This window comes from Orycteropus afer, unplaced genomic scaffold (genome assembly GCF_000298275.1).
Source record: "Orycteropus afer afer isolate SDZICR_OR568_19922 unplaced genomic scaffold, OryAfe1.0 scaffold00481, whole genome shotgun sequence".
NCBI classification, from domain to species: Eukaryota; Metazoa; Chordata; class Mammalia; order Tubulidentata; family Orycteropodidae; genus Orycteropus; species Orycteropus afer.
In genome coordinates this window covers 2,014,491-2,023,016 of record NW_006922068.1, presented here as the reverse complement: position 1 = coordinate 2,023,016, position 8,526 = coordinate 2,014,491, and positions in this window count along the sequence as shown.

Genomic DNA, 8,526 nt, shown 5'->3' with positions numbered 1-8,526 from the left:
ATCACTAACTTTGTATGGAAAGGAAAGAGACCTCGGATAAGCAAAGCACTATTGAAGAAGAAAAACAAAGTAGGAGGTCTCACACTACCAGATCTCAAAACCTACTATACAGCCACAGTAGTCAAAACTGCCTGGTACTGGTACAATGACAGACACGTAGATCAGTGGAATAGAATTGAGAACCCAGAAATAGATCCATCGTCCGTTATCTTTGACAAAGGGCCAAAATTGATTAAATGGGGAAGAGAATGTATGTTTAATAAATGGTGCTGGCAAAACGAGATCTACTTGCAGAAAAATGAAACAAGATCTGTACCTCACACTATGCACAAAACTACCTTCATATGGAGCAAAGACTTAAACGTGAAACCTCAAACTATAAACTTACACAAGGAGAAACTAGGGGCAAATTTAGGGGCCCTAATATAAGAAGCTCTGGTAGCATAGTGCCTAAGGTACTTGACTGCTAACCAGAAGGCTGGCGGTTCAAACCCATCAGCCACTCCTCAGAAAGAAGATGGGGCAGTAGTGATACTGCCTTGGAAATCTAAGGAGGTGTCACTATGAGTCGGGTCTGACTCGACAGCACATAACAACAACAACAAGAACAATATATGGCATAAATAGACTAGCAAGTACAACTCAAAATGCACAAACAGCAGAAAAGAAATTAGATGAATGGGATCTTCTAAAAATAAACTTTTTCTGTGCTTCCAAAGTGTTCTCCAAAAGAGTCAAAAGAGAACCTACAGATTGGGAAAAAATATTTGGAAATGACATATATGTCAAGGGACTTAACTCGAGAATTTATAGAAAACTCCAACACCTCAACAACAAAAAGACAAATAATCCAATTGAAAAATGGGGAGAAGACATGAATAGACACTTCATCAAGGTGGATACTCAGGTGGCCAATAAACACATGAAGAAATGCTCATGATCATTAGCTATTAGAGAGCTGCAAATCAAAACAACAATAAGATATCATCTTGCTCCAGCACTAGTAGCAAAATTCAACAAGACAGAAAGTAACAAAATGTTGGCCAGGATGTGGAGAGATTGGGACTCTCCTACACTGCTGGTGGGACTGTAAAATGATACAACCACTGTGGAAAGTAGTATGGTGCTTTCTTATGGAGTTAACATTAGAGATACCATTTGACCTAGGCATTCCATTACTAGGTATATATCCTAAAGAAGTGAGAGCCATGACAAGAACAGACATATGCACACCCATGTTCATCGCAGCACTATTTACAGTAGCAAAAAGATGGAAACAACCTAGGTGTCCATCAACTGAGGAATGGATAACCAAACTATGGTATATACACACAATGGAATACTGTGCAACCCTAAAGAATAACCTAAAATCTGCAAAACACCACATAATTTGGATGAACTTGGAGGACATTATGCTGAGTGAAATAAGTCAATCACAGAAGGACAAATATTGTACTAGTCTGTTATTGTAAAAGTCAAGGAAAGTTTTACTATGGAAGGAAATTTTTTTGTTGGTTACCAGGGTTGGGAGGGGAGGGGAGGGGAGGGAAAACTGTTAGATAGGTAGAAATAAGTATTGATTTGGGTGAGGAGAAGGGCAATGTTGCTGGGGACAAAGAAAAAGACCCCCAAAAGAACATGATTGTAAGGCACATGTTCTTTTTTTTGGGGGGGGTGGTTAAAGAAAAGTTTTTATTCTGCACTCCCGGGCGAGGTTTACAGGTCCCTGAGAGGGGCCCGAGAAGTTGCACTGCCCAGGTGAAAGAAAGGTTTTTTTTATAGTGATTTTCTTTCTTGTTCCTAGATGACCAGATTGAGAGCAGGGTATGTGTTACAGGAACCAATAAGGTTAAAGCACCCTACTAGCATGGGGGCAAGGAGCAGAGCTGAAGCACTTCATTAACAAAGTGGGCAGGAAATGGTTGGGGCCTTTCGTGAGTAAGAGTCAGGTGTTGGGGTTTGGTATGGTTTCTGGTCAGGGGCTTCCTTGCTAGACCAGTTCTTATAATTCCCTCTGGCTTAATCATTCACCCGCCTGGCCAGCCATGCTCCCGCCTAACATTCCAGCCTTTTTTTGGTGATAAAAAGGGCAAAGTTATCGTTCTGGCTGCTTCCTGCTGAACTGGGTCAGAGTGGGGTTAAAGGCTGGCGTCAGTGGGAATTGGGTTGGTTGGTAGGTGAGTGTACGGGTGTAGAAGTAGTTAGTTAACAGTGACTCTGGACATTTCTTTGAGTCAGTTGTGGAGGAATCTAAGGAAGCAAGGGGCGAAAAGAAAAAAGAGACTTATTAGTACAAGAGGTCCTATAAGGGGTAATAACCAGGCTGTTAGTGGTGATTGGAGCCATTCAAATGGTGAGGTTCCCGTTTGATATCTATTACGTAGTTCCTCACTCAGTCGAGTCAATGTATTGATGTTTTGTTCCACCAGACTGGATTTGTTGATATAATAACAACATTCTTCTTTAAGAAAGAGGCAGATTCCACTTTTTTCTGCTGTTAAGAGGTCTAGGGCTCTTCGATTCTGTACAGTAACTTGGGCTAAAGAGGTTAGTTGTCATTGGAGGGAAGCCAGAGAATCTGCGGTGGTTTCAAGTGTTACTTCCAGACGGGTTTGGAAATCTTGGGCTGATGTTATACTATGACCCAAGCCTCCACCAGCTATTCCTCCTGCTGCAAAAGCAGAGGCTAAACTGAGGCCCACTGTGATAGGTAGAAAAGCAGCTCTTTTGGTTCTGGTTTCAGGTAATAGCCAGGAAAATTTGTATTCCTCATATAGATTGAGTTGAGGTACTATGGTCACTGGAAAGCAGTGGCCTGGAGTGGTGGAGTTTAAACATTTAGTTAAAGTTCCATTACACCAAAAGTGAGTTCTGGGTGCTGCAGAGGTATAGGACATAATAGAGATGTTTAGTGAGCAGAAACTGTGCCTCAGGGAGGTAGATAAGGTGTTGTTGGTGAAAAAACAAATCCTGGAAGGATGTTTCAGGTTCCCAAAGAGGCACTTGTAGCTGACGAGTGGTACAGGAAGGATTGGGTGTGGGTGTCAGTGATGGTTGAGTGGAATAAATGGATACAGCTGCATGTAAAGGTCACAGAAGAGAGGCACAAAGGAAACAGTGGGAAATATTGGATAAAATGTAAGAATGGTTAAGAAAGAATAAAGTATGTTGAATAATTTATACCCATGAAGACACTGGGACCTTCTGAGGTCTAATACAGAAAAATGAGTGGTAGATGGTAGAATATGAGACAGGAGTGTGTAAGGATTGGGGACAACACGGTGAATAGGGATTACAGTTTCATTAATGAGGTATAAGTCTTGTACTAGGCAATATGAGCCATCAGGTTTCCTTACCAGTAGGATGGGGGTATTATAAGGTGAATGTGTGGGAATTAAAAGTCCCTTAGACAAAAGGCTCTGGATAAGAGGTTTTAGTCCCTGTTGGTATGCTGAAAAAATTGGAAACTGGGGTCTTGAGGGAAAATGAGAAGTGTTCTTTAAGCGAATAAGAACAGGTGAATGGTGGGTAGTAATGGTAGGAGTGGAAATGTTCATACAACAGGATTCACTAAATCAGGAGATAAAGGAGGGTTCGGTATGGATGTTGGAGTAGGGATTAGTGATAATAAAAGTGTTGCTGAGGGGTCCTGTGTCCAGTGTAGTGTCACCTCTAATTTTAAAAGAAGGTCTCTTCCTAAAAGTGGGGTGGAGCAGGTAGATATCACTAAAAATGTGTGTGTAATAATTCTGTTGTCTACAAGGCATGTGACAGGACCTGTTACCTGGGGTCTGGAGGGGCACCCATCAATTCCCATCACTGAGACCGGAGAGGGGTATAATTGTCCCGGGAAGGAAGGTAAGACAGAATAGGTAGCCCCCGTATCCACCAAGAAGAACGTCAACTTTCCCGCTACCTTGAATGTGTTATCCTGGGCTCGGCAAGAGTGATTGGAGTCGATGAGTCGGGGCTCCTTCACTCTTCAACTGCCAGACCCAGGACAGTCAACAGCGGGTCAGGGGTTGGAGGGACTGGCTTTCCATATCTTGGCACCGAGGGACAGTCACTTTTCCAATGTCCCATTTGACCTCACGCCAGACAAGGTCTGGAAGGTTGTTGTGGGTGTGGACAATGGCTGGCCTGTGGCCTTGCTCTCCACTTTTAAAGCAGGGTCCTGTTGGTAGGTCATTTCTGGCTGGTCGAGTAAGGGCCGGCCTCAGGGCTGCCACTAAGGCTTGTGCTTGTAAATTAGCCTTCTGGCGAGTGCGGGATTCCCTATCTGCCTCAGCCCGTTCCTCCCAGGTGTTAAAAACATTAAAGGACATATTTACCAGGTCTCAGATGGGAGTCTGGGGGCTCTCTTCTGCCTTTTTCAGTTTCTTTCTAATATTAAGAGCAGATTGGGTGATAAAGTGAGTAGCTAGAACAGTAGCTTCTGCCGGGGAGGTTGGGTCTAAGCACGTATATTGTAAAGGGGCCTCAGTGAGACGATTAAGAAAAGCCACAGGGTTTTCATTAGAGAGTTGAGTAATCTCTTGCAGTTTATCAAAATTAACAGCTTTATGTGAGATAGCCTGTAAGCCCGCTAGGAGGTACTGGGGAATTTTGTCTCTTCAAGTGCGGCCATTCCACCCAGATTGGGTGTCTAGTTGGTATTCCCATCCGGGGTCCTGCTCAGGAATGGCTTCTGGACCCACTGGCATGGTAGAGTCAGTTAAATGAGTTTGATTGGTATGTTCCCGAGCAGCCCCAAGAACACGTTCCCTTTTGTCAGAATTTAAAGTGGAAGAAAGAATGACATAAATGTCATGCCAAGTTAAGTCATAGGCTTGAGAGAGGTAACAAAATTTCTTAATGAAGGTGGTGGGATTGTGAGAAAGGGAACCCAGATGTTTTCAATCTGAGATAAGTTGGTGAGGGAGAAAGGAATATAGACACGGACAACACCTTCAAAGTTAGCCACTTCACGTAGGGGACAGAGAAGGGGCTGTTGAGAATGGGTGTGGCTGCTCACCAGGAAGGGTAAAAAAGGACTCTGGGGAAGTGGTGGAGATGAAAGTGCCTGTTCTGAATAAGGGGGTGGTCTATGAGGTGGGATGAAAGAGATTCAGGTGGGTCAGAAAAAGAGGAAGTTGGGTGCTCTGGTGGATAGGTCTCATAAAAGATTCTTAACCTAGATGGACTGAGGCTAACACCATAATCTTTAAATCCCTTTGGAAAATTTTTTGATCATGTATATTCTAACACAGTAGATTTACTGGAGGTACTTCCCATAGTGACAGTGGTACACACAAAACAAAAGACAAGTCCTGAGGACCTCTCTGATGTCTGGTCATGCGCCCTTCTTACAAAGGTTTCAGTGGGTCTTTGGTTAAGGTGTCTCCGTATGAACCCCAGAGCAGAGGGCTAAGCCACACTGTTATGCCAATCCGACCTCACATGGAATGCAGCTTCAGGCCCATTCAAATTCCGTGACTTTTCGTCTTGGAACTTCACATATATCATTCACACTAAACAGTCACACCGACAGACACTAACCCCAATGAAAATGAATGCAAACTCTCTACTAGAGCTGCTAGAGGGACTCGAACCCTCTACCCTACCTAACCAGGCCAAAGGGGACACGAACACCTGAAGAGGCCAAAGGGGACTCTAACCCCAAAGATTTTAGCCTAGGGGAATTGAGAGGGGTTGAGGAGTCTTTAGAGGGGGTTTGAGGGGCTTTCAATAGGAGTTTCGTGAGTTAGGAGAATTTGGGTGATATTGCAAGTAAGGCAGAGAAAGAGAGAGAGAGAGAGATGGGAGCACAGGTAAAAGAAAGTTTGGCTGTAGGGAACCTCTGGCCATTTGCATATGCGGCAACAGAAATTATCAAGATCAGTGAGGATGTTAAAAATCAAATGTTCCTTGCTCAGGCCATTGAGAACTATTATTGGGGCCAAACAGTATTGCAATAGAAAATTAGGCGTTTGGAATGTTAAGTCCTGAGCCAGGCCCAGATTGAGTAAGAGACACCCCAGGGGAAAATTTGGGTCTGGTTTGGAGCTCTGGTTACCCATGATCCCTTAAGTCTTGGTGGAAAGATTCTGTCAAAGGACCAGCATCCCAATCATTTTGCCAGAATCTTGGAAATGTAGACTAGAAGAAAACTTTGGACGTCTCTGCTGTAGTCTTCAGTCTGGAACAGCTATGCCGTGGAAAGACAGGGAACCCAGGGCGTCCCCAGGGTACCTCAGCCTTTGGAGTGGAAGAGACTTTGACGTGAGCTCACGTGGACAGAGGCTCTGGAAGTAAAACCAGGACTTGGGATCTAGGTGCCCAGGATTGGGAAATTAGCCAAAATGGGAAATTCACCAGTGTTACATGATGATGGCTGGAGGTTCCTGGTCTGTGAAAAGGAGGAGAAAAGGGAGAAGGTGGTGGTGGTGCAGCACTCTGTTCCAGCAGAGATTAGTTGCACCACACTTCCCCTTCCTGGCCAACACACCAGATGTAAGGTCGCAGTAAGGAGAAGGGGACACACAAAAGTGGGGTTAAAGAGAAGTTTTTATTCTGCGCTCTCGGGTGAGGTTTACGGGTCCCTGAGAGGGGCCTGGGCAAGGTTCACAGGTCCCTGAGAGGGGCCCAAGAAGTTGCCAAGGCACATGTTCTAATTACAGTTAAGAGTTGGCAAAGCCTCTCTTATGGTTGAATGTTTGCTTTAAGAGATGGCAAGGTCTCTCTCACTGTTAAATGCCTAATTGGCAAAACATCAAAGTATTAAACTTAGATGTTATTTCAGTAGTCCATGTTTTTATCTTATTGAGATGTTTCATACTTTGGGTCTCTGTGTCCTAGTAAACATTTATCACTTTACACCCATTATTCCTGAGGTGATTTCTGCGATTATTTTAATGACCACCTGTTGTCCTTCAGCACGTAGAGGAGTAAACCTTCAGCTCTGTAGAGAATGAGAAAATTGTATGGATTCCAAGATTAATGATGTAGTCATGTACAAACACATAAATAAAGTAGAACAAAGGTATCAGGCGTCGCTCTCACAGAAAATGCAGGGCATCCACCTGGCCCCCATTTCCTTTTAAATAAAAAAGGAAACCATTAATCCTTTCATGTCACTTCATTTCCTGACCTCTGCGGTTTTGCTGGACATGGCACAATGTACCAAATGTGAGTAATCAACATGGTGGCATTGAGGAAGAGGAAGACATAGAGTGGTACATGAGAGGTGCAGACAACAAAGATGAACCCTTTTGCACGTACAGTACTGCATTGTCAGTGAAGGCAAACATGGGTATATGGGTGAATAGATGGGTGGACAGGCTTAACTAGTAGGTATATCTATGAAGCAGGGCATGTACCCAAAACCATGGATAGGGTTGGCAGACAATAGCCCTTGTGATAGTTGGAGCTGTGTGTCAAGGTGGCTGGACCCCAGTTCTGTGTGATTGTTCCCATGATGGGATCAGATGACTGTGTTCTGAGTGGCCAGTCTGCCCAAGGGGAGTTTCCCTAGGGGTGTGGCCTGCTTCCAAGGTAACCAGGGACATCCTGGGAAGAGACACATTCTTTGAGGGATTGGAACCCTGGTGTGCGGACTAAAGACTTCTGTGAATGAGCAGCCCACCGCTCGGCCTAGAGATCTTGGATTCGTCTTTTGTTGGAGTCAACAACCAGTGTACTGCCTGCCAGCCTTGAATTTCTTGGACCCCTGTGCTTATGGAAGCTAAAGCTGATGCCAGCCCATTTCCTCCAGAGACTTGGACTTGTCGGCTTGGACTTGTTGTCTTCTATATGCTTGTGAGCCATTTTCCTAAGATAAATTACTCTCTTTCTCTCTCTATAAATATTTATATACACTTTGCTGGTTTTTGTTTTTCTCTAGAGAACCCAATCTAGCACAGCCCTATAAGTGTATTTGTATGATATGAATTTCCAGCGTATAGTAGAGCTGACAAGGAACAAGGTTGTAGTCACTTCTTGGTCACAGCTAGCTACCCAGCAAGACTGAGTAGTTGAACCTGTGTGCTCGGGACCATAGTCTCAGGGGACATCAAGCTCAATTGGCATAAAGTACTACACAAAATATTGTTCTACCTCCTACTTTGGCGAGTAGCAAATGGGATCTTAAAAGCTTACAAGCAGCCATCTAGATGCAATGATGGATTTCTTCTCATTCAGAGCAAAGAAGAATGAAGAAAACCAAATATTCATGGAAGCAGTTAGTCCTAGCGACTGGTACACCATACGATCTGCAGCCTATATGACTATGACAACAAAAGAACTAGATGGTGCCCAGCTACCACTGTCAACCACTTGGAGGGGGATCTATGTAGGAGATCCTGGATAGAGAGGGAGAACAATGTGGAACAAAACTCAAAAACATTTCAGAAAACAAAATGGAGGGGACCAGGTTTGCTGGGCTGATAGAGCCTGGCAGAAACACTGAGACTATGGCCCCTAGCTGCTCTTCATGTCTGGAATTGAACCCACACCTGTGGCTTCCAGCCAAACAAAAGACAGGCATAT